Raw genomic sequence first — 22,578 nt, 5'->3', positions numbered from 1 at the left:
GAGCAATACCGGCAAAGATCGACTACCATATGAGCGGTTCAAACTCGTAAGAGTGACGCAGAGTACTGCACTGGATGATTTTGAAGAAAGGGCCAGGAGTGAGATTTTACGAAATTTCAGCTACCGATGGCTCTGCATTTTCTGACAGAGTGAAATTTTGGAGTGTTCAAACCTTCATGGGACCTCAAGAAGTCACTTTTGGAGGTATTCGTTAATGTAGATTTGTCGGTAGACTTAATCAAAGACTGGCTTATTTTGACACATCTACAGTTCGCTTGCCACACAATGTTTTATGTAATTCGACTGTTTCATTTTAGGCCAATTCAAAAAATTTCATTCTTGAAAGATTGTTTTTTAAATACGTTATATAAACCAAAGCTTGGAAAGTTCTTTGGAGTGGAAGAGCTGATGTACATTAGTGTAGAATTAGACTATGTTGGCTAATTCCCTAGCAATGAACAAAGATCCAGGGCCGGATGGAGTTCCAAACAGCGCTCTCAAGACAGCGATCATAGCAAACCCGAACATGTTCAGGCTAGCTATGCAGAGATGCCTTGATGAGTTCCTCTTCCCCGATAGATGGAAAAGGCAGAAATTGGTGCTGTTGCCAAAGCCCGGGAAGCCGCCAGGCGACCCATCGGTGTACAGACCAATCTGTCTGATCGACACAACTGGCAAATTGCTTGAGAGGATCATCCTCAACAGGCTAATCCCGTACTCAGAAGGTACGGACGGCCTGTCAAGCAATCAGTTTGGTTTTCGAAAGGGTAAGTCCACGGTGGACGCTATCAACTCAGTGATAAAAATGCCGAGATAGCGATCCAACGGAAAAGGCGAAGCATTCGATACTGTGCGTTAGTGACAGTTGACGTGAAGAACGCATTGAACAGCGCAAGCTGGTATGCCATCGCGCTCTCGTTACACCGGCTTAACTTACCGGTGGGTCTGTACCGGATCCTGGAAACCGTGTACTGCTATACGAGACCGATGCCGGTCAGAAAAGGGTTCCTATTACCGCCGGAGTCCCGCAGGGCCGGTTTTATAAAATCTCATGTACTACAGGGTTCAGAAACTGAAGTTCCCTCCTGGGGTAAAGACGTAACCTTGGAGGTCTATGAGGAGTCAATCCCTGACGTAGAACTAACCTCAGAACACGCGATAAACACGGTGGAAGAATGGATGAGCGCGAGAGGCCTGGAGCTCGCTCAGCATAAGACGGAGGTAGTTATCGTCAACAACCGTAAGTCGGCACAACATGCAGTTATTCATGTGGGAGAAGTCGTGATCACTTCACAGCGGAGTCTGAAGTCTTTCGGAGTCATTATAGACGACAAGCTGATCTTCGGCAGTCATGTGGACTATACGTGCAAGAGAGCTTCGGCTGCTGTTGCGGCACTATCGAGGATGTCCAACAGCTCAAAGGTCTGCGCCAGTAGACGTAGGCTACTGGCAGGCGTTGCCGTATCTATCCTCAGGTACGGCGACCCGTCATGGTCAAGAGCACTGAGGGTAACCAGTTACCTACAGAAACTGGAGAGCACCTACCGCGTGATGTGCCTCAGAGTGATATCTGCTTTCCGCACGGTTTCACACGATGCATCCTGCGTGATAGCGAGCATGATGCCAGGCTGGTCATCCGGGAAGAGGAGGAGTGCTTTGAGCTACGTGCCAATAGAGGAGCCCGCGAGCGCACCAGGGTGGCTTCGGTTTTGAGGGTTCCACCTACTCAAAAGGTAGGTGGACCCACCGGCTGATACCTAACATATCGAGCTGGGTGGGTGGACCCCCTGGGGAAGTTCACTTCCATCTGACACAATTCCTGTCAGGCCATGGCTGCTTCCGACAGTACCTCCACAGGTTCGGGCACGCGGAGGTCCCCGTTTGCCCTGACTGCCCAGTAGGGTGGGACAAATATTAGATTCCAGCTCCGAGCAACTTTTTAGGTACCATTTGGGTCCTAGAACAACTGTGGAAATTCTTAGCTCGATCAGTGAAACTATATTTTTGCGCCCACTGTTTAAAGTTTACATGGGATTTTGTATGGGAAAATGAACTTTTACAAAATAATTTCTCCAGGAGTCGCCCATTACTTCTTAAAAATAAATCGTTATGTGGCTTTTATAGGAAATTTAACAAAGAAACAAAGTCTCGAAAACCACGAAACGATCTGACGCTTGAGAAAAAAGTTATTAAGCAGAAACCGATTGATGCTCTGACAATTGATAAAATATTCATTTTTTCTAGCACCACTGCTGTTGGTTGTCCAATTATACGCAATTTTGTTTTAATCCTCTCTTAATGTGTCTAAATCGTTTATCTATAGTATTTGGCCACTTCGAAAGGTTTTGAGGGATAAATTGAGGCTTCTTTTGTACATAATAAGAAAAAGTTAAAATTTTTGTGTATAATTAGATCGTCAAAAGCAGTGATGCTATGAAAAGTGAAATTTTCATCAATCTTCAGGGCATCAATCGGTTTTTGCTTAATAACTTTTTCCACAAGTATCAGATCGTTTTGCAGTCTTCTAGACTTTGTTTCCTTGACAAATTTCCTATAAAAATCAGGCTTATACTTGCTTATTTTTAGGAGATAACGGGCGACTCTTGGAAGAATTAATTTGCAAAAGACAATTTCCCAATACGAAATCCCATGTAAACTTTAAACAGTGGGCGCAAAAATATATTTTCACCGATAGAGCTAAAAATTTGCAGAGTAGTTCTGGGAGCTAAATGGAACCCAAAAACTTACTCGGAGCCAAATTTTATTTTTTTCATATAACCATGTCCCACTCTACTGCCCAGGTGTCGAATCACATCTCGGGCCATGGGAGCCCCATTTAACAAATTGCCAAAACCCTTGATTTTCCTTTAAATATATCTCTGGGTCTATTTACTCTAGAATCAAACCGCAAGATGGTTTTTGAAGAAAATTGTTCAAGGAGTTTAGAAAAAAAATTAATTTGTGGGGACAGTGCTGCCAACTATGGGATTTTTTCAGTTAAATAATAAAAGTTAATTTTTCTCTTAATACATATATTTGAAATTTGAAAATTCCAATGCCATTGTGTTCTTCAGAAATTTTTACATTTTTATAACACTATATAACATTACACTTATAACCTCAATATAATTTGAGCCTATCATGAGATACTCTGTTTCGTAAGTATATATCTATAAAACAGTGTAAACATCAATCTAAAAGTGTGCAAAATTTCACTCAATTATCTAAAAACGTTTTTGAGAAATAACAAACTAAAAAAATGCAATTTGATCTGTTTTTAATGTTTTGAAGCCCATAATTTCATCAAAAATGGACATTAAGAGTTACACTCTATGTCCTCTATGCAAAAAAAAAAATAATGAAAACCGGTGGAAATTCCGAGGCCCTATTCATGCGATTTGACTCGGATTAGGTTATTGTGAAAATAAAATTTTCAAATTGCTCTCATATTAAGGACATTGTGAAAAGAACCACAAGCTGCCATCTTTTCTGCTCCTTCTTTTTATTTCATTGTCAAAAACAAAACATTGCATTGGTGCGCAAGACAATATCGTTTGTAACTTAAATGTTTTATCTCAGATTGCTTAGAAATTGTATCACTGTAGGTAAGCATGTTAGCACATGCAGATGAATAGATTCTCTTCACGGAATTTTGCTACGTTTAGGAAATTTGTACCCTTTTTGTTTTTCAAAACAAATAAATTTAGGTATCTTTGAAAAATGTTTAATAGTACTTGTATCAGGATGTTTTTAATAAAAAATGAAACGGGTACTAATTTATAACTAATATAACAATAAATTAGAGATGTAAATAGAATTGTATCCCTAGTTTTAAGATATCTGTGAAATTTCTCATAAATATTTGTTCCCCCTTTTGTGTACTAAACTATATTGTTAGTTTTAAGATAACTATAAAATATTTCGTAAAATACTATTACTCCCCCTCTTGTATATCAAACTGAATCCCTTGTTTTAAAATTTTTCATAAAAAAATCTTTTGGCCCTCTCTTGTATAGTAAATCTTATTTCTAGTCTTAAGATAGCTGTAAACTTTCTTTTCTTTTGTAAAAAAAATATTTCAACATTGTAACCTCCTAGTTTTAAGATATCCTAAATGTAAAAACAAAAGAATTTGGCACCGCCAAGCTAACGCATTTGTGCCAATCAAATAAACGAAATGAATAAAAAAAATAAAAAAAAAATTAGAGTATTTGGTTTGGAGATCATAGTGTCGAATGTTGAAATATAGCTATTTATGTTTAAGGGGGGCGTATTAGACCTATTTACCCTATGAATATCATTCTAAAACAGATCGGAAAATCGATTCCCCTTCCGTTGCGATACTCGACTGATTTTAGCGACAGAGTCGGTGAGAACAGAAGCAGACCAATTGCTTTGAACCACATTGAGCATCTATTTATACTGGCCAAGATAAATTGAATCCATTTTTCCAACGATGAAAAGGTTTATTAAATATCATTTCGTAAAATTTATGTAATAGCCTGCATTATTTCACCGACCCAAACAATCCTCAATCGTACAATATTGAGTCGAACCAGATGTCGGTTTTATGTTTTCAACAAAGCAGGTGGGCCGGATTCATGTTTTTGGACAGTTTTCTTTATTGTCGTTCTGAACTAAACGTTGATGCTATTTCTGGAAATATTCGTGCGGAAAAACCACCAGACGTACAAAATGATCTGTTCCCTTGAGGTGTTCCGACAAGTCACGTACTAAATTGTTATCCCAAGGCTTATTACTTTGATAACATCAGCTTCTATGATGATTATCACCATTGCAACCCTGAGCTCCGCGGAGGGATGTTTTTCATCTGGCAGAGCTGTCAGTGTTACAAATAAGCTCAATGCACGAGAGAAAACACTAGTTTGTCGGGAGTTTACAGCACCTTGTAAAATGAGATCAATCCATTATACAAAGTGCTTTGGGGTCGGACAGGAAAAATGCTTTGTGTTCACGCTATTCTGAATCATCTTTGTAAAGTAAACTTGTCCAATTTTTGAATCAGTAACTGAATGCTTAATTCTTAAGAATGAATATAATAATAAAAATGGCCTGGCCTAAGAATGGTTGAATGCTTAATCGAATGCTCCAATTATCGCACTACCATTTGATCCAACGCATTGGACGCTGCTTCAACCAATCGCCGCTGTTGTGCTCTCTTATGACAAGCACCATTTTGGGGCAAACTGAGTTAGATATGCCACATTACTTGCCTGAAAAATCTCTACAAAGTGGCGTTTCCAGAATTATGAAATTATACATGGTTACTAAGATATAGCGAGAAACATGATAAGAAATTATGAGTTTCTTGTTTCAAATCACTGTATTTTGGGATTTTCTCGAGTTATATTGAAGTTTAAGATATCTTTATATGCAAAAATGTCTGAGGAACACAACGGCATAAACATTTTCGAAAGAAAAGTACACGAGTTGCGAGAAAAACACAGTTTAAGTTTTAAACTGGAAATATAGCATATTTGGCAACACTGTACCCAAAAGTAACTATTTTTTTTATAGATTCCCTGATTTATTTCCTTCCAAATGCATCTAACCGATTGTTTACCACCAAATTAAATCAAAGATATGAATTAAAGTTTGTTATTGATGCTTCTTTCTATGAAAAATTTTCCATGCACGATTATGACACGCCATACAAATTTTGTCATCAATACACACCACGGTGTCCCTAAAACCGTTATTAACCAAAAAATTACAATAAATTTGGCATACGGCATTCGAAAGATACACTATGCAAGCATCTTCAAAATGAATTTCAAAATGATCCACCGAGAGATTCGAGAGATATGGCGATTTGAAATTTTATGATACGTTTCATAAGGCTACCAGCAACCACCCACGGGTTTGGTCCTATCTCTATAAGCAAAAAAATATTTGTCTACTTATTTTATACACGGCATTCGAAAGATATAGTAATCAAGTATATCCCCTGCAAGTTGGGAAGTATTTCATTGGCGGAATCGAAAGTTATAACGGTTTGGATGTAGTATGCGATCATAGATGGGTTTTCTACCAGACTTCAAGCGGGAATCCACAATATTCACAATTCGTAGTAAACAGCAATTGCAATTAACTAGTATATAAAAATAAATAGTCCGCTATTTTTAATACAAAAATATTCACTAAATAATGATAATACATATAGTTGAGATCAATTATACTGTCTATTTATTGATATAGACAACTCTATTTTGTATTATTCCTGATGAAAATTAACGATTAATCGTCTACCTGTTGAATAATGAAAAAATAATTAGAATCGGTCAACAAACCATTGAGATATGGTCTTTTGAAGTAAACATTCCAACTTTTATCCATTTTTTTTTAATTTACACATTATATTTAACGTTTGGTAGACAACCCTATTTTCATATTTTTTCAGTGCACCATATAAATAACACCTTTTGCACATTATATCTGGTAAGGGTTTTCTTTAAAAACCGCGACACGTATAAACGATCTAAATAGTCAATGGACAAACATGGATTCACGCTTGAAGTCTGGTAGAAAACCCATCTATGACCGCATACCACATCCAAACCGTTTCGATTCCGCCAATGAAATATTTTCAAACTTACAGAGGATATACTTGATTACTATATCTTTCGAATGCCGTGTACTAAATAAGCAGACAAATATTTTTTTGCTTATAGAGATAGGACCAAACCCGTGGGTGTTTGCTGGTAGCCTTATGAAACGTATCATAAGAAGATGCTTGGATACTGCATCTTTCGAATGCCGTATGCCAAATTTATGGTCATTTTTTTGTTAATAACGGTTTTAGGAACACCGTGACACCTATGGCACGTGTGAGTGTGACTTTTGTTTACATTTTTAGTAAAAACTTGCAGTGTAGTTCACCGATCTTCGTAATATTTGAGAGATTAGTACAGAATAGATAGAAGCATCAATTGTCGTCTCTGAATTAGTTCTACCATTTATAAGTTACAAGATATTCAATCTCAAACTTTAAAAATCGTTTTTCTCGAAATGTGCTAAATGGCGCTTGTCATAAGATAGCACAACAGCGACGCAATTTCAAAGTAATGATAAAAATACGGCACAAATAGTTAATAATTGACGCCTTTAAGAAGCTACTGTGTCTTAATTCAATGTGCGTGTTGTGTAATGTACATCCCACTGATAGTCTAATTAAGGTGCTCAAGTTGTGGACTAGTGAAGGCGAAATCCCATTTGCAAATGCCAATTCCACCATTCAAGCCGTCTCTTCCCATCCAATTGGTTGTATTTCCAAGAGAAATCAAACGTCTTTCTTTATTCATCAATCAAAGTCTTCCTTTTCACTGCAATAACCGGGTCGAATAAAATAGTGATAGAGTATAATCGCATAAATAAAGCGAACCATCGTGGCAGAATAACAATGCGCTGAAAAAATATATCAAGGAAACGTTTGTATTTCTCCATTATTTTTAAAGTTCAATCAGGTATCATCATTTCAGTATTTTGCTTCACAATATAACAACCGTCGATGATGAACGAGCCGTGAAGTGCAGTGACGAAAAAGTCCAGGTCCATCGGGAACAGCGCCACTCCCCGAGCTTTTCATAACTGACAGGCCGCTAATACATATATGTTTGGATCTTGAGGAAATTGTATGTGCTCATATGTTTAACTCTCTACTGCCCAAAGATTTGCGTTAATTTAAAAAACCTTTAGTAGTGTGTTTATATGGTGAGAAATCAAAAAAAACATGTTGTCGGGTTAAGAAAATATCGTTTTATCAGTTAAACCTCAAAACAGCCAAACCTCAATCAGTTAAACCTCAAAACGTTTCCGCTCGTTTTCCTTGGATGATCATCGCTGAAACAGGCCTAGTTTGTGGGCTCACACACCTATGGATGTCTGTGACCGCAGTATCCGATTTTCAATATATTTTACAGGCAATCCCATTGAAACGTGACAGACGCCAAGTTCAACTTACCTGGTGTTTTAAACGACAGGCTCGCGTCGAAATAGAAAGATCAGTCGGGAACAATTGTTTGTCCGATTCCCGCTACCAGTCATAGGGTGTCCAAGTGTGTCTAGGTGACTACAATTATAAGTGCTATTTTAGTTGATCGTCGCATTGAGTTTTTGCTTTTCTCATATAAAAAGGATAACACACTCTCCCGAGCAACACCGTTTGTTGATTAGTAGTTTCTGCAACATAATTCGTTGACAAGAAGCGTACATCAACCATTATTCAACTGATTCAGCAACCCAAAAAGCGCATCAGAAATAGTGAATGGTTATGTAAGAAACTGCGGCCATTACATGTTGCAAGTGTCGCTTGGGCTGAAAATCTATTTTTTAACCAAGGCCCGCAGAGCCGTGGTTCTTAGTACCATTCGTCGTCTATATGTGTGCATTTTTTATAGGATGTGTGGAACTCACGACTCACGTTTCACTAAACCGTTAAAAACACTCCTTACTCTTTGGTCGCCCTTCTTTTCCACGCAACTACACCAAGGAACTATTTCGTTGAGTGGGTTCCCCGGCAGCGGGTATCGAGGTCGGTTCGGTAATTCCGGTGAAGCCTGCATTCCGGTTCACTGGCTCCCCCACGAACCGAACCCGGTTCTACATCGCGTACAACTCAACTGGTCCCTACCGGTACACCTAGTCTGCACGGCCGGAGTGTTCCCCGAGGGCGGAATTTCTCCGGAAACCCGATTTGTGGTTTCACGAGTGCTTGTTCGAGTAGAACCATCGGACTTTGTTGGTCCCTACGCCACTTTCTCTGCAGCTCAGAGAGTAAACTCGTAACGACTCGTTTGGCAGCATTCTAAATATGCTCGTCGTGGCACATTTCTTTGGCGACATTGTCAACTGTCATACCATTCGAAAGTCTTCGAACCTAGGACATTCAAAGACCACGTGTTTCGTTGTCTCTTGCATATTAACGTACTCCTGGCAACGGGGTGTCAAAACCGATGTAGGTATTTCCGGAGGCATCCATGCCCGGACAAAAGCTGCGTCAAATATAAATTCACCTCGCCATGCTTCCTATGCACCCACATCGACACATTTGGGATGAGTCGGTGGGTCCACCTGGCTTTTCCGCGTTGTCCCACTCTTGCAGTCACTTAGCCAACGAGTCCACTCTGACCAGTCTTCTTGAGTTTCGTGCATTCTTTCGCTGGTAGCATTCCACGTCCTCAGCCAGAGTGAAGCAGATCAGACTGATCCCGGCAATGATGCATACGCTCTGACGATATCGTTCTGTACGCGCTCGCGACACTAGCAACCATTAGGCTGAACGTGTTTGTCATCCGGTTTTGCTTTGAGTTCGGCCTAGCAACCCAGGTCGGTACACCATACCTCAGTATTGAGAATGACACATCCGCCAGGAGACGTCTCGTGCTGCATCTTGCTCCTTCGATGTTCGGCATGATCCTTGCCAATACATTTGTCATGCTCGCAGCCCTCTCGTTGACATGGGTGTTGTAATTTAACTGATCGTCGACCAACACACCCAGGTCCGCTGATGCTCGTTGGATTTTTTTTTATTGTTGACACCTCCGCCTTGTGGTGAGCTAACTGCAACTTGACATCAGCTACCCAGGTTTGAACGATGCCTATTGTCTCTACCGTCAACATCTTCACTTCCTCGAGGGTCTCGCCGGTTATCGTCAGGACAAATTCATCTGTAAAACCGACGATCACGGCTCCCCTGGGCAGATGCAGTGTTAACAATCCGTTGTACATTATATTCTGGACCATTAAACCGAGTATGGAGGAGGATGTCGCAAATTTTTTTAGATGTTTCATATATTTTGACAAACATCAAAGTAGGCACAGACAAGGACGCAAAATGCCTACCTTTTCTGCGGCTGTATTTTTTCTACCTACATTCTCATTTCTCTTTTGACGCTGCTGTCGTTCGCTATTGCAGGACGCCCAGCGCTGTACGGCAGTCTGTAGGCAAAGCAGTAACATGACAAAGAAATACTGCCCCCAGTACAGCCACCAGACGCGAGCGGTACAGCTTCTCTTTCCTTATTTTACACTTTTTAATATTTTTAATCTATTCAATATTTTCAATCACAAACGACGACAATAAATGCGGTTCGTTTACGCCACGACCGGCAAACTTTACTATGCCACACTCTCACCGAGCAGTCGGAGTACAGCAGCAAAACAAAAATGTATTCTACTGCTCTACGGGGAAATGTACTCGGTTTGGCTACCGTTCGGGCAAGAGCTGTAGTGATGCGCCGCTATAGCGGATTGTGCAAATGTAAATATACCGAAAAAATGTAGTTTACCAGTACCTTTGGCATCACTGGGCACAGACGCCAAATTTCACATCAATTGGACAGTCCACCTCCCACATCGCTTGAAGTTTTCTTCATTCAGAAAAATATTAAATATTAAAACTTTTAAAGTAGCACTCGGAATATTACAGTTTTTACCTCTTTTTCATGAATACATTCTTAACATTTTTTTGAAAATATTTTCATTTCTAGAAAATAGGGGAAGTTGAAGTTTTGGGACATTTTGTCCGAAAAAATCACTATTCCTGATAATTATTTTGCTCTATGCTGCAAATGATGTTTTTCTAATGTGAAAAATCTCAGAAATCAAACAAAACATTTGTGACCTTTGTCAGAATACGAGAAGTTGGGTTTCTAGAGCATTTGATTATTCACATTAAGTTTTATCATTGTCGCGTGCATATACTACTAATATTCTTAAAAAAAAAATTATCAACCCTAGAACGTTGCACTGGGGTACGAATGTACCCCACGCCTTCTTTGGAGCCATGTAACGACGAGAATTCGGCATTTTCCGACCTAGGACCCTACCCAAAATTCAATTTAGAGTTCCTAGTAAGAGTAGGAAAAGGTGGTATTGCCAGTTTGCTTATAGCCTTCGTAGAAGCAGGTGTCAAAGTTGGCGTGGAGTACATTTGTACCCCAGTGCACAGTTGCCTTTAGTGTTTCGTCAGGTTTCGTGCTGTCAGGGGAAATGTGATTCGTGACAATACCAGTTTAAATACTGGATGTTTTACTACGTAAGTAACAATTAGCATTATATAATCGTTTTTAATAATTTATTCAATTAATTTAATTTAATTTTGAAGCGGAACAAAAAATCGTTCTCATTTTTGCTGATTTTTATTGTTAATTTTTTATAGTATAATTTGCACACAATTACTGCTATAACAGTAACGTTGCGTGTTACCAATGTATTACTGGCCAGAAATATTTTTTCATTTCAATTTCACTCCATTTCGTGGTATTTTCCAAAACCCGATTTTTTAACTTTCACTCTTCCAAAAAATTGCACTTTTTTAAAAATATTGAAATTCCATTTTATTGCGTTTCTAGACCATTCTTTCAACTTTTAGAATCATTTGATTTTTTTTCAAATCGGTTGAAAATTCGCAAAGTGGTAGTAATTTTTGTGAAAAAAGTCAAAACCACGATTTTTTCACTTTTTATTTTGTTCAAACCAATTTATGTATCATTGATTCATTAAATTCCTTATTTTCACTTACACAGATGTTTTCACAATTAAAAAACGAAGAAAATGATGTATTATACATTTCCTTTGTTTGAAATTTTACCTGCGAAAATTGCGATCAAACGCGTGGGGTATATTTTACCCCAGTGCAACGTTCTAGAGTGGAAGACGCAAGTGCAACGTTCTAGGGTTAAATGTAACTTTTCGAACGTGAGAAATTCTAAGGTTCAAAATAGAAGTAAATCTACTCTCTGTAAAATTCAGATGCATTAGATTTTCGACATTCAGTCTCAATTCCACATTTTATCATTAAATAGCACATATCAACTCCATTTAACAATAAATTTTTATTTAATTTACTATTTCTAGTGGGAAAAACGCTCCGAAATCACATGGTATATGTCTCATTTCAGGAAAGGTACGAGAAATTGGGGTATCAGGGCAACAAATATATTTATAAACCAATCTTTAAACCAATGCATTTACCAAAGCTGTTGTGCTACGAATAAGAAATGGTTTCACTAATTCTGTTAGTTCGGTAAAAAAGACATATTCTTTCACAAATTTGATGTGGCGATACAGGAAGTGTTTGTATATTCATTCAATGTCTACATAATAATGCCACTATTGAACAATATTTTGTCAAAACTTCATTACAAAATATTGAACATTGATCGAGTGACAGCGAATCTCCGGAGGTGCTTTTTCAAAAACTTGTTTTGTGGAGTACATCATAACTCAAAATCTACTAGAGCAATCGTTTTGAAATTTTACACAATTCGTCTTCACAATATTCCTGAGGTAATAACTTTATTTTTCCCTTATTTTTAGTATTTTTCGGTATCACTTTGACACCAACAACCCAATTTACGCTAAAAAAAAAGTTAACATGTTATTGGAAAAATAATAATTATATTTTTGCAGAAAGCTGCTGTAGTTACCTGGGTGATTATGCGAAGAAGAACTCTGCAAAAGTTTAGAACGATTAGTTTAGGAGATTTTGAGTTATTGAGTACACCACAATTTTTCGAGGTGCTTCATGAAAATTCACTGTCACTAACCCAATTTTCAAAATTATGCGACGGAAATTTAGGAAAATGTTGTTTTAATGTTGCTTTATTTTATGGGAATTGACTGAATAGAAACAAACTTTCTGCATAGTCAATAAAAAAAATGTGAACAATGTTTTTTCATCAAAAATAACCCCCATCCCTCTTTCGCTTAATAAACATGGCTTAAATCAGATTCCCCGATTTATTTCATTGTGCACAGATAGCGTGAATTCTCAACTTACTTAATTCACAATCCATTTTTAGTCCTATAAATGTACATATATCATGTAATCTAACGCTTGTATAATACATGGAACAAACAAATGTTAACAATCGCGATTATGCCGAGGATAATTACATATAAGTTCAAATCTTTCCAACCGAGATAATGAAAGCGACCCAACAGAATGGTAGTGTGCCTTTCGTTTAACCTCATTCTGGTAATTACCTCCACTCAAAGGTCGTATGTATATATTCTATATCGAGTTACACTGCGCTTTTTATCAACCTCCTGTTTCGCTAGATTACTCGGTAGCACATCTTTTCCACCTAATAATACCTGGACTGGGAATCCCGAGATATAAGCGTTGGAAAATATCGTAAAACAGGGTAACTTTAAAAGTAACCTTCTTATGGTGTTCGGGTTAAAATGACCCAAAAAGGAATTTTCAAAATACGATAACTATTTGAGTTTTACATCAAGAAGTTTGGAATTTGCTGACTTTTCCTCTTTTTTTCTAAATAAAATTCATTTTTTGACATTCTATTCTCGCCAAATCTAAATGTGATTGCACCCAAATTGTTTGTTGTCAATTTTCGTTCAATTTCTGGTAAATATTACTGAATCTGACCAGATTGGCCAGCGGGGAGGCGGTGCCTAATGGGGTCAAATGTATGTAGAACTATCATCGTAAATCACAGGTTTATTGATAGAATAAACCTGTGATTTAAAAAAACAAAAAAAAAAGAATGCATATTCCAATTTTGTACGTGGTACGTCTTACAGACGCTTTATACACAGACTAGCAGAAGTGTAAAAAATTGAAACCAAACGGACTGTCAAAAAGTGCAGCCAAACGAGCATGTTGGTTTTGGAAGGGGAAGTATAGGAGGAAGCCTATGCAAAGCTTATGGGATCTTGCGTGATTCTAGTTTACATTCATGGTTGCTAGTTTTACTGTTTTTGTCTGCGCAAGTCTGTGTATTAAGTGTCTGTAGTACGACCGATCTTGGATGTTCTGGATTACGATTTTGATGACGATTGCGGCGGTAAAATACTATTTCTTGTAATACTGAACAAGCAACAATATGGTCAATCAATAAAACTGATCCCGAAATGTTGTAATATCCTTGAATGCTTATATAAAATCCTATCTAAAATGAAACTGATACTTTGACTTAAATATTGACCCCGCGTGAAAAGAAGATACGGAACATCCGTAAAACTAGTAAATTAATGAATCTAGTCTAGTTTTTATATCATAGTTATTACAAAAATTGTGGATTAGGATAGATCGATTGTCATTATAATAGCAATTTTATGTCACATCATGAGAGCTAAAGTCTCCTTAAACTAATCGCAGTGCGAGTTGGGATTCTATGATACAATTATGCCGTCAATACCCAAAAATAGTTTTAAGGGGGAATATAGATGGAAGTTTTGCAAGTGTTTGCCTTTAGTTTTCACTTTTTTTTATTAATTTCGTTTATTCGATAGGCACAAATGCGTTAGCTTGGCGGCGCCAAATGCTTTTGTTTTTACATTTTGGATATCTTAAAACTAGGAGGTTACAATGTTGAAATATTTTTTTTACAAAGGAAAAGAAAGTTTACAGTTATCTTAAGACTAGAAATAAGATTCAATATACAAGAGAGGGCCAAAAGATGAAAAAATTTAAAACAAGGGATTTACTTTGATATACAAGAGGGGGAGTAATAGTATTTTACGAAATATTTTACGGTTATCTTAAAACTAACAATATAGTTTAGTACACAAAAGGGGGAACAAATATTTATGATTTCACAGAAATCTTAAAACTAGGGATTCAATTCTAATTACAAGATGGAGGACAAGAGTTTCAATAAAGAGTAAAAATTATAGCTATCTTAAAACTAGGAATACAGAATATTAATTTGATTTTTTTTAACGATAACTTATGCTTGGTCAAGATATTCAGAGGGTGGCTTATTTCCACATCAGTGTAGCAGCAGTTGTATTAAGGACAGGGGAGAGAAGGCGTATGGTGACAGGGAAAGAAGAGCAAAACTTGCAACTTTCGCTCAAACGGGGGGTGGGGGGGGGGGGGGGTATTCAGCGAAACAAATTTGCGCCTCAGTCTGGTAAGTCGTCAAGTACCGGATTGGCGGATGGTATTCTTCGGACCCGCGGGGAATCCTTCAAAAGTCATCGGACCTCGAGTCGCTCTCGCTTCAGTTTCCTTCTATGCAGGTGTAGTGGTAAGGGCGACGGCGGTTACATAGTGGCACTCTGGAGCTGATCGGTTCCACAAGGCAGGAGGAAACTCTAAAAACGAGAAATAAAAGAGAGGGGCTAAATAGCATATTTTGTTTCTGCTGCAATAGCAATTTAGTTTTCACTTGACTTCAATGCCTGTTATCGAGGGAACGAATAGAATTTTTGATCTTCAAAAGCACTCCCCCGAGGCGGTTGTTTCGATCCAGACGAACAATATTAAAATCGTGGAAGCTAAGCTCAATATCGGACGGTAACCAAGTAGCACATATTGCAAATGCACCACATTTCCAACTATTAAAAAAATTTGAAAGAACCTTTTGTCGAGATGATAATTCTGCAATTGCCACGTTCAAATCCTTGACCTGTGTCGATAAATAAGCCTTCGAAGGATACGACGAGGAGGGGCCATTTAACAATTAACCGTTTTACAGCTTTTACATGAGATGTCGCTTTCGGAGCTGCTTTTGATCTTTGCAAGGAAGTTTATTAGAGGAAATGTTCCTACTCTCTCAGGAAAGCATAGAGATTCGTTGAAGGTCGCAGCGCAAAAAGCTTTCAAGGGTACATAATAGCATTCGTTAAGTTTTCTGTGACTAATTGCTTGAAGACGCTGTTGTTGTTGTGCGTCGGGTTCCAAAAGTAAAAAAAGACTTGAATGTGTCGTTTGTGTCCTCCAAATTTCGGTTGGATCCTGCAAACAAAGAGCAGGTTTTAGTTGCTGAAACGACCGTCTGGTAATGTCTTATGTGAATTCGTTGAACAACGAAAGTATTTGAACGCCACGCAACTGCTTTGGAGAGCTCTTTAAGGGCTTCGTCGGTAGAGAATCAATTTTAACGCTTCATTATTTGGAAAATGGAAACCTTAGGGTTTACATCAGAGGTATCTAAGGGACCGTGCACAAATGACGTAGCTTTTTTTCGGCGATTTTTGACCCCTTCCTCCCCCTCGTAGCATTTGGTCACAAAATGCTAACCTCCCCCTCGTAAATAACGTAGCATTTACCTACCCCCTCCCCCTAGTCCCATGCAAAGCGGCCAGGGATGAATATAAGTTACATATGTTTTTCAATTATTTTAAATACATGTCCTTTCAAAATGTTTGACGACTTTTATCAACATTTTCATTATAACAGCAAATGGCGTGCAAAATAAGCCCATTTCATGACAAATATAGTGTTGATAGTTTTGTTTTCAATTTTATATGTCAAGGGGAGCATGAAGAGAGTTCTCTCAGTTCACAATCCTGCAGCTGCCAATGATTCTGTGAAGCATACGTTCATCTAAATTATTAAATTTTGTTTGGTTGAATCCGAAGTGAAAATTTAATTCAGCTTCCAAACTAAGTCTACTAGTTAGCAACATTAACTAAATCCACATACAAAATCTTTTCGAATTTTTGCGAAAGTAACTTGTTTGAATTTAAATTTATTTCTCTTGGGAATGGAGTATCATTAAATTGTTGTCTGTAAACAATGGGTTTTAAACTTAATGCTACGTCGCACAACTTTTGACCCTACCCTCCCCTTCGTAACACTTCGTCACAAAATTGGTATATCCTACCTACCCCCCAAAATGCTACGCCTTTTATGCATGGCCCCTAAGTGACGATTGCGCACCTAATCTGTGTACCTTGTAGAACAATGCCAATGTTCCTCTCGATATTTCTGCTCATCGGTCCTATAGTTCTGATAATAATCTATCAACAAGGAACTGTAATGAGGAAGGGAGGGATGTTAACACCCCCGTCGAAGGCGGTCAACGAGTATCGCAGAATTCATTATTGTTTCTGCATTCTACTATCCAACCGTCCACATCACCATCAAGACCTAATGATAACCATCAGTTCATAGATATCGCCCGCGGACTACACATATATTACCAAAACGTGATACCGTTGCGTACCAAAATAGACGAGTTATTTCACGCTGCAAACGACTGCGAATATCACATAATTATCCTGATCGAAACAAATCTCATCGAAAGTATAACGGAACGTTTCGGGTAAGAGTACAATGTGTATAGAAGCTATATAAATAAACGCAGCAGTCGTAAAACGTCTAGCGCTCGAAGTGCTCATAGCTGTACACAAGAATTTGGCAACTACAGTGGCACGAGTTGATCTAACTGATGACATCGACCTCGAATTTGCTCGGATTGAAACGAAAAACGGTTCCCACAGCGCTGCTACCGACACAACACCGCGGCCGTTGACTTTAAATTTTGTTGTACATGGCCGAGTTTTCGTGAGAATATTTTCTTAGTGTGTAGATGGAGCTTAGGCTTTGGAAGGCTACCCTCAGTATCATCATCTCCGCAATGCAGCATTGATATTATTTAACACGTTAGCCCAAGCCGAATGTTTCGTATTGTAGAACACATTAAAACATGTGGTTGAAAGGGAAAACGTTGGAATTGCGATTCTAGTGAATATGGAAAATGACAATATTGAGGTTAGGTTAGACGACTTAGCGCCGCGTACCCCTCCTGAGGTAATTGCAAAATGTCGTAATACGGTAAAGTAGAATCTGTTACATCTAATACTTGGAGAAACTTCTTCCCGGGCATTTGTAACTTTGTTCTTGTAGTAAGGAAGCGGGTCGAAAAACATATTTCCCCACTTGACCATACAGTTTAAAACTTACGGCACTACTAGTATTACCTGAACCAGAAACAGTTGCATATTTTGTGGTAGATGTTCAGGCCAAAATGACTACTTCAAAAGCAACGTCTAGCACCCCCAACATAAACTGTACATAAGCCACAAAAACGATAAAGTTAATAACAACGCTGACGAGTTTACGCTGAGTAGGGGACCATTGCGAGACTTAACCAGGTTAGCAGCTAAACCTCCGTAAATCACTATAAAAGTATTCAATCCATCAAAAGTTATTGAGATATAATGAGCAAAGTTATTGTTCGTGTTCATGATATTTTGCAGAATTTTTAATTTAATTTTTCAAAAGTTATAAAAGTTTTTCTGTTAACGTTCTGGGCAGACTTGACCAAGAGAATTTTGAAAAATCAGAACAAAAAATAATGACATAAAATATATTGTAGGCGTGGTTCATCGAACATGTTTGTTGGACCAGAGCCATGCCTAGGACATTACACTATAACTTTCAGCTTGGGTAAGAGACTAATTACTAAACAACTGGCGTAACGTAGTAGGCGCTCGACAACCTAAGAAATTCATACACCCAGATACAACGAGAGCTAAAAACTAAAGTATTTAAAACAAAAACGGTTTAAGTATATTTCTCAGGTTTATTCACAGGACATTGTCCAGCTAAGTGTCATCTGAAAAAATTGCAAAAGTTAAGATGACATTTGTCGATTCTGTAACTACGCGCCCGAGAGTTCGTAACATATTCTCTGCCATTGTGCAGTACCATTTCATCGAAGGGAGAAATACTTCGGTAGGCATCTTATGACGCCTCACGAAGTATGGAATACCTGTTCCAAAACGGATCATCAGCTACATTAATAATGTACTATCAGGTTGGGACGATAGATGTGGACAAACAAACAACTCGCTTCCAACTAAATTGGATTCGAGCAATTTGTTACATGTAGAGCAAACAGGTCCAGCCACAAAGAATAACCTGAATAGTGGTCGCAGTGGCAAAGTTCCCCTAACAAAAAAGAACATTAACAGTAGGTACCACAGGATAGTAAATATCTGAAATTTTATTTCTTTCTTTAGCTTATTGCCACTTGGTCAAGTCTCCCCATAGAATCTTGGTCAAGTCCCCCGTTCCCGGTCTTGCGTTCAATGACGTGTAAATTTTTGTAATAACTATTTCAATGTTCCGATTCGTGTAAAATCATATTAATACTTCATAAGGAACAAGATGGTATATGATTACTTTAAAGTATTTATTAGTCAAACTATATACCTGGAGAAAATTTAAAATAGTACATAAGTAACACTGAGAACCTCTCTTTCTTTACTTTCTCTTTCGATTATTACGACGCCACTATAACATTTTGCACTAATTGACCATACATATAAGCCGATGGTTATTACTACAATATTATGCGAAGATTTGAGTACTAAATGTTTAAATGATCGAAAAATGAACAGAAGAGAATGACCCCGAAGAGAATCTCTCACTGTTACTTACGTCCTATTCTAAATTTTCTCTGTATATGTCCATACAAAGTTTGATAAAAAGTTACATCATTTAACGCAAGTTTATTAATTACTTTACATTTTCTATAAATAATGGATTTTGCATTCCAAACTTTTATAAATACTTTAAGGGATCGAAACAAATATAAAAATATTTTTGTAAAAAATCTAATAACATAACAGAACACGTCATAGTCAATAATAGAATCTTGCGCTTGGTCAAGTGCTCATGTTCCCCTACCCCTAAGTGCAAGAAGCAAGGAAGAACATTTAACCGGGGGCACCAAGGCAGCGATGATGACCTTGATGTGAAAGACAAAGAGAATTGAATTACCCCCATGACGCAGGAGACCAGCAGATAACCCCACCACAGAGGAAAGTCGCAATGAAAAATTTATAAACAAATAAAAAAAACAGTGTTACCGCGAACACCACTGGTAACCCTACATCGATCGATCATGCTGCGGAGTAATAAACATGGGGGAACAAATGATAACTATGAAGAGAAGAGACAAGGAATAAAAGTAGATAAAAGGAAAAAAAAAACAAAAGCTAAGATGAGCGCAGTACATTTCTATTGTGTCTTTTATGAAATTGTTTTTATATTTCGATTATAGAGGTTTTAACCTTAAGGTCATTCGCCTTCGGGTTAGAAAAATCTCTTAAGAAAAATCTCTAACCCTATGTGCGGGGTTGGGATTCGAACACTGGTGAGCTGCGTATCGATTTACCATATACGCTATGCTCGTCCCCTTTTATGAAACTTATTAATTTAATGATTATTTGCCATCTAATTCACCATCTATTGAAACTACTAACTACAATAGGTAATGCTTCATTTTAATATAACTAAATAGAAATAATTGAAATCGGTGTTTACCACAGTCGTAATTTTGGACTGAGTTCCCGATTGAATGGTACCGAACCATATTTAGGTTTAATTAAATTATCAATAAGAGTAAGTATTCCTCTCTTATATACATAAGTACTTTCAATTAGAATCCTAATAATCTCGCACGTGTTACAATAAATCCTCGAGATAGAACAACATAGTACTGAGGGCGATTGGGATTCCCACTGAAAAGTTGTATGTCAAGTGAGGTTATGGTAGGCTCAATTCATTGAAACTGATGAATTTAAACTGAAACTGATCGCTAAACAAAATACTGGTCTGCTTTCGGAATTGAAGAATTCAATAAACAGTATTTGAAAACATTATTGGAAGAACACAGATGATATCCTGTTTTGGCAAATATTCTGCTTTACTGAAATTAACGTTAGAGGTGTCAAATATGTTCGATAAGTTTAATTTCAGTAGGTCCAACGGTTTTAGAAATAAATTACAGATAAAAACCATCATGCCACCATGTAAGCAAAAAAAATCGAATTATTAGATTAAAAATTTCCTGTAACGCTCCAGAATAAGATGAAATAGCTCTTGTGCTTAGAAACAATTTCCTAAAATATGGAGCGGCAAAGTGTAGTTGGTAAATTGATTGCCTTGTACGCAGCTCACCTAGGATCGATTCCCAACCCCCGCACACAGGGTTAGAAATTTTCCCAAATTGCGACAATTAGTGGTAGAATCACTTGCCTTTGAAAATTATCAATGCGTTTTTCTTAAAACACCGCGAAATATTTAGACTAGCTATCTCTTCTTTTTAAAGGTTCATGTTTTTAGATTTTTTTACTCTAACTTTAAGAGACTACAGTTTGCAGAGTAACTGGTGGTAGCCTGGGGTCTGCGAAAATATTTGTTTTCAGAATAAAATTTCGAGTCTAACGTATTATAAAAAAACATCACTTCTCAAGTAAATAAGCCTGAGTTGTGTCAATCTTTTGAAAAAAAAATCCTGGCTATCCCATGTATAGGAATACAGCGCGCGGAAAATTAACAACTAAGTCGCCTGTTGTTGTGCAGTTTGGGAAACCAATCTTTCCAAATCAGAAGTAATGCCACACGAAATGTTATACATTATATTCAAGACCTTATACAGTATCAAAGTTAACCGTGTTATCAAGGATGCCCCCCTTTACGGTATTGTTTTTGAGTGTGCTATAATTTGAAAAGTTTCTATATTAAATGTGGTTGATTGTATGTAACGGAGAAGGTAAAGAACATATTACAGTTTTGCACAGTTTTTCAAATATGCTTCTTAGCTGCAGACACTGCACCGGTACTTACCACTTGTGTAATATTTTATGGTTTGCCTCCCATGATTCGTGTTCCAGCGTCCACTTTTCTTCTGCTTCCACTAATTGGAGCAACACGGTTCACAGCCGAGGAAAGTTATGAGGCAGCTTTTCAGTTACCCCGCACGATTCGTTGAAACTGAAAAAAGCGTTCATGTCAACACCAGAGGGGATTTTAGCTGCTTCAATTTGCATATTCACACATCCAGCAACTTCTCACTCTCGGCTTGTTTACAAAGAATTTGGAAGGAATCCCACTATCTAGAAACCACCGTCCGTTCGTCTGTTCGCCCAGCCCGCACAGTGTAGAAATCACATGCTATGAAGAGTCATCTCTTGAAAATTCCATCTTGACTGCGTGGTTCGACCTCCCCATTGATTCAGTTTGTTCGCTTCGTTTCACCGGTAAAACGATTTGTGTATAACAGGATGACTTCAACGGCACTACGAACGTGATGGGACAAGCAAAAGGATTTCATATTCTGCACACGACAATCTGCTCCATGTCATTTTCCTGCCTTCAGTCCATCGCTTCGAATTATGTCCTTCGGGAGTTGAAGATGCTTCTCCCCGGCACAACTTAATCCACTCATTCCGAAAATATAAACCCAATCTATAAGAGCCTGCACTTCACAGGGACTAAGGTCATATGCCTTTGAATCTTAAGTAATCTGATTATGTTGCACATAAGATCACCATATTCCTCCGATATAAATGATTACAGCTGATATGAGTGTCACTATATCGTATTTCAACACTGACACTAGTTCCCGCGGTTAGCACAGCGGGCAAACATATATTCCTAGAGAGAAACCGACTTGTTCCGATGAGCGGCAACTGTTGACTAAAATCGCGTCCAGTAGCACGAGTCGTCAACCATCGAAACATGTGCCGGATGAATCTTGCTCCCACTGCATGCCGAGTTTGCGCCGAAACATTTCAACAGATTCGAAGGATGGTTTGTTTATGCTGGCATAATTCATGAACATTTAGTAAATGATGAGCAAATAGTGGATGTGCAACAAAATATGTTTATAATATCAATTTCAGCGGTGAAATGACGTGTTTATAAAAGGAGACGTTTACTTCTGGGAGTCGAAACCTTCTATTACATGTTTATCCTGCTGGGATCGAAAGAACGCTACTGTACACTAAGCAAATGGTGCTTCAAGTAGTAGTATTACCTAATTGTTGACGCCACAAATCGGCCGAAAA

General features: G+C 38.0%; 1 protein-coding gene across 1 annotated transcript in view; it reads right to left on the bottom strand.

Annotated features, from left to right (window-relative positions):
- LOC131688840 (G-protein coupled receptor dmsr-1-like) overlaps positions 1–22,195 on the bottom strand; it is a 140,415-nt gene extending 118,220 nt beyond the window's left edge. The window contains exon 1 of the mRNA XM_058973399.1: positions 21,356–22,195. The gene's annotated coding sequence lies outside the window, so the exon portion shown is untranslated. The remainder of the gene's footprint in view (positions 1–21,355) is intronic.
- Between the last annotated feature and the right edge of the window lie 383 nt (positions 22,196–22,578).

Source organism: Topomyia yanbarensis, chromosome 3 (assembly GCF_030247195.1).
Source record: "Topomyia yanbarensis strain Yona2022 chromosome 3, ASM3024719v1, whole genome shotgun sequence".
Classification (NCBI taxonomy): Eukaryota; Metazoa; Arthropoda; class Insecta; order Diptera; family Culicidae; genus Topomyia; species Topomyia yanbarensis.
The sequence above is the reverse complement of the archived record's forward strand: the minus strand, read 5'-3'. Positions and strand labels throughout refer to the sequence as shown.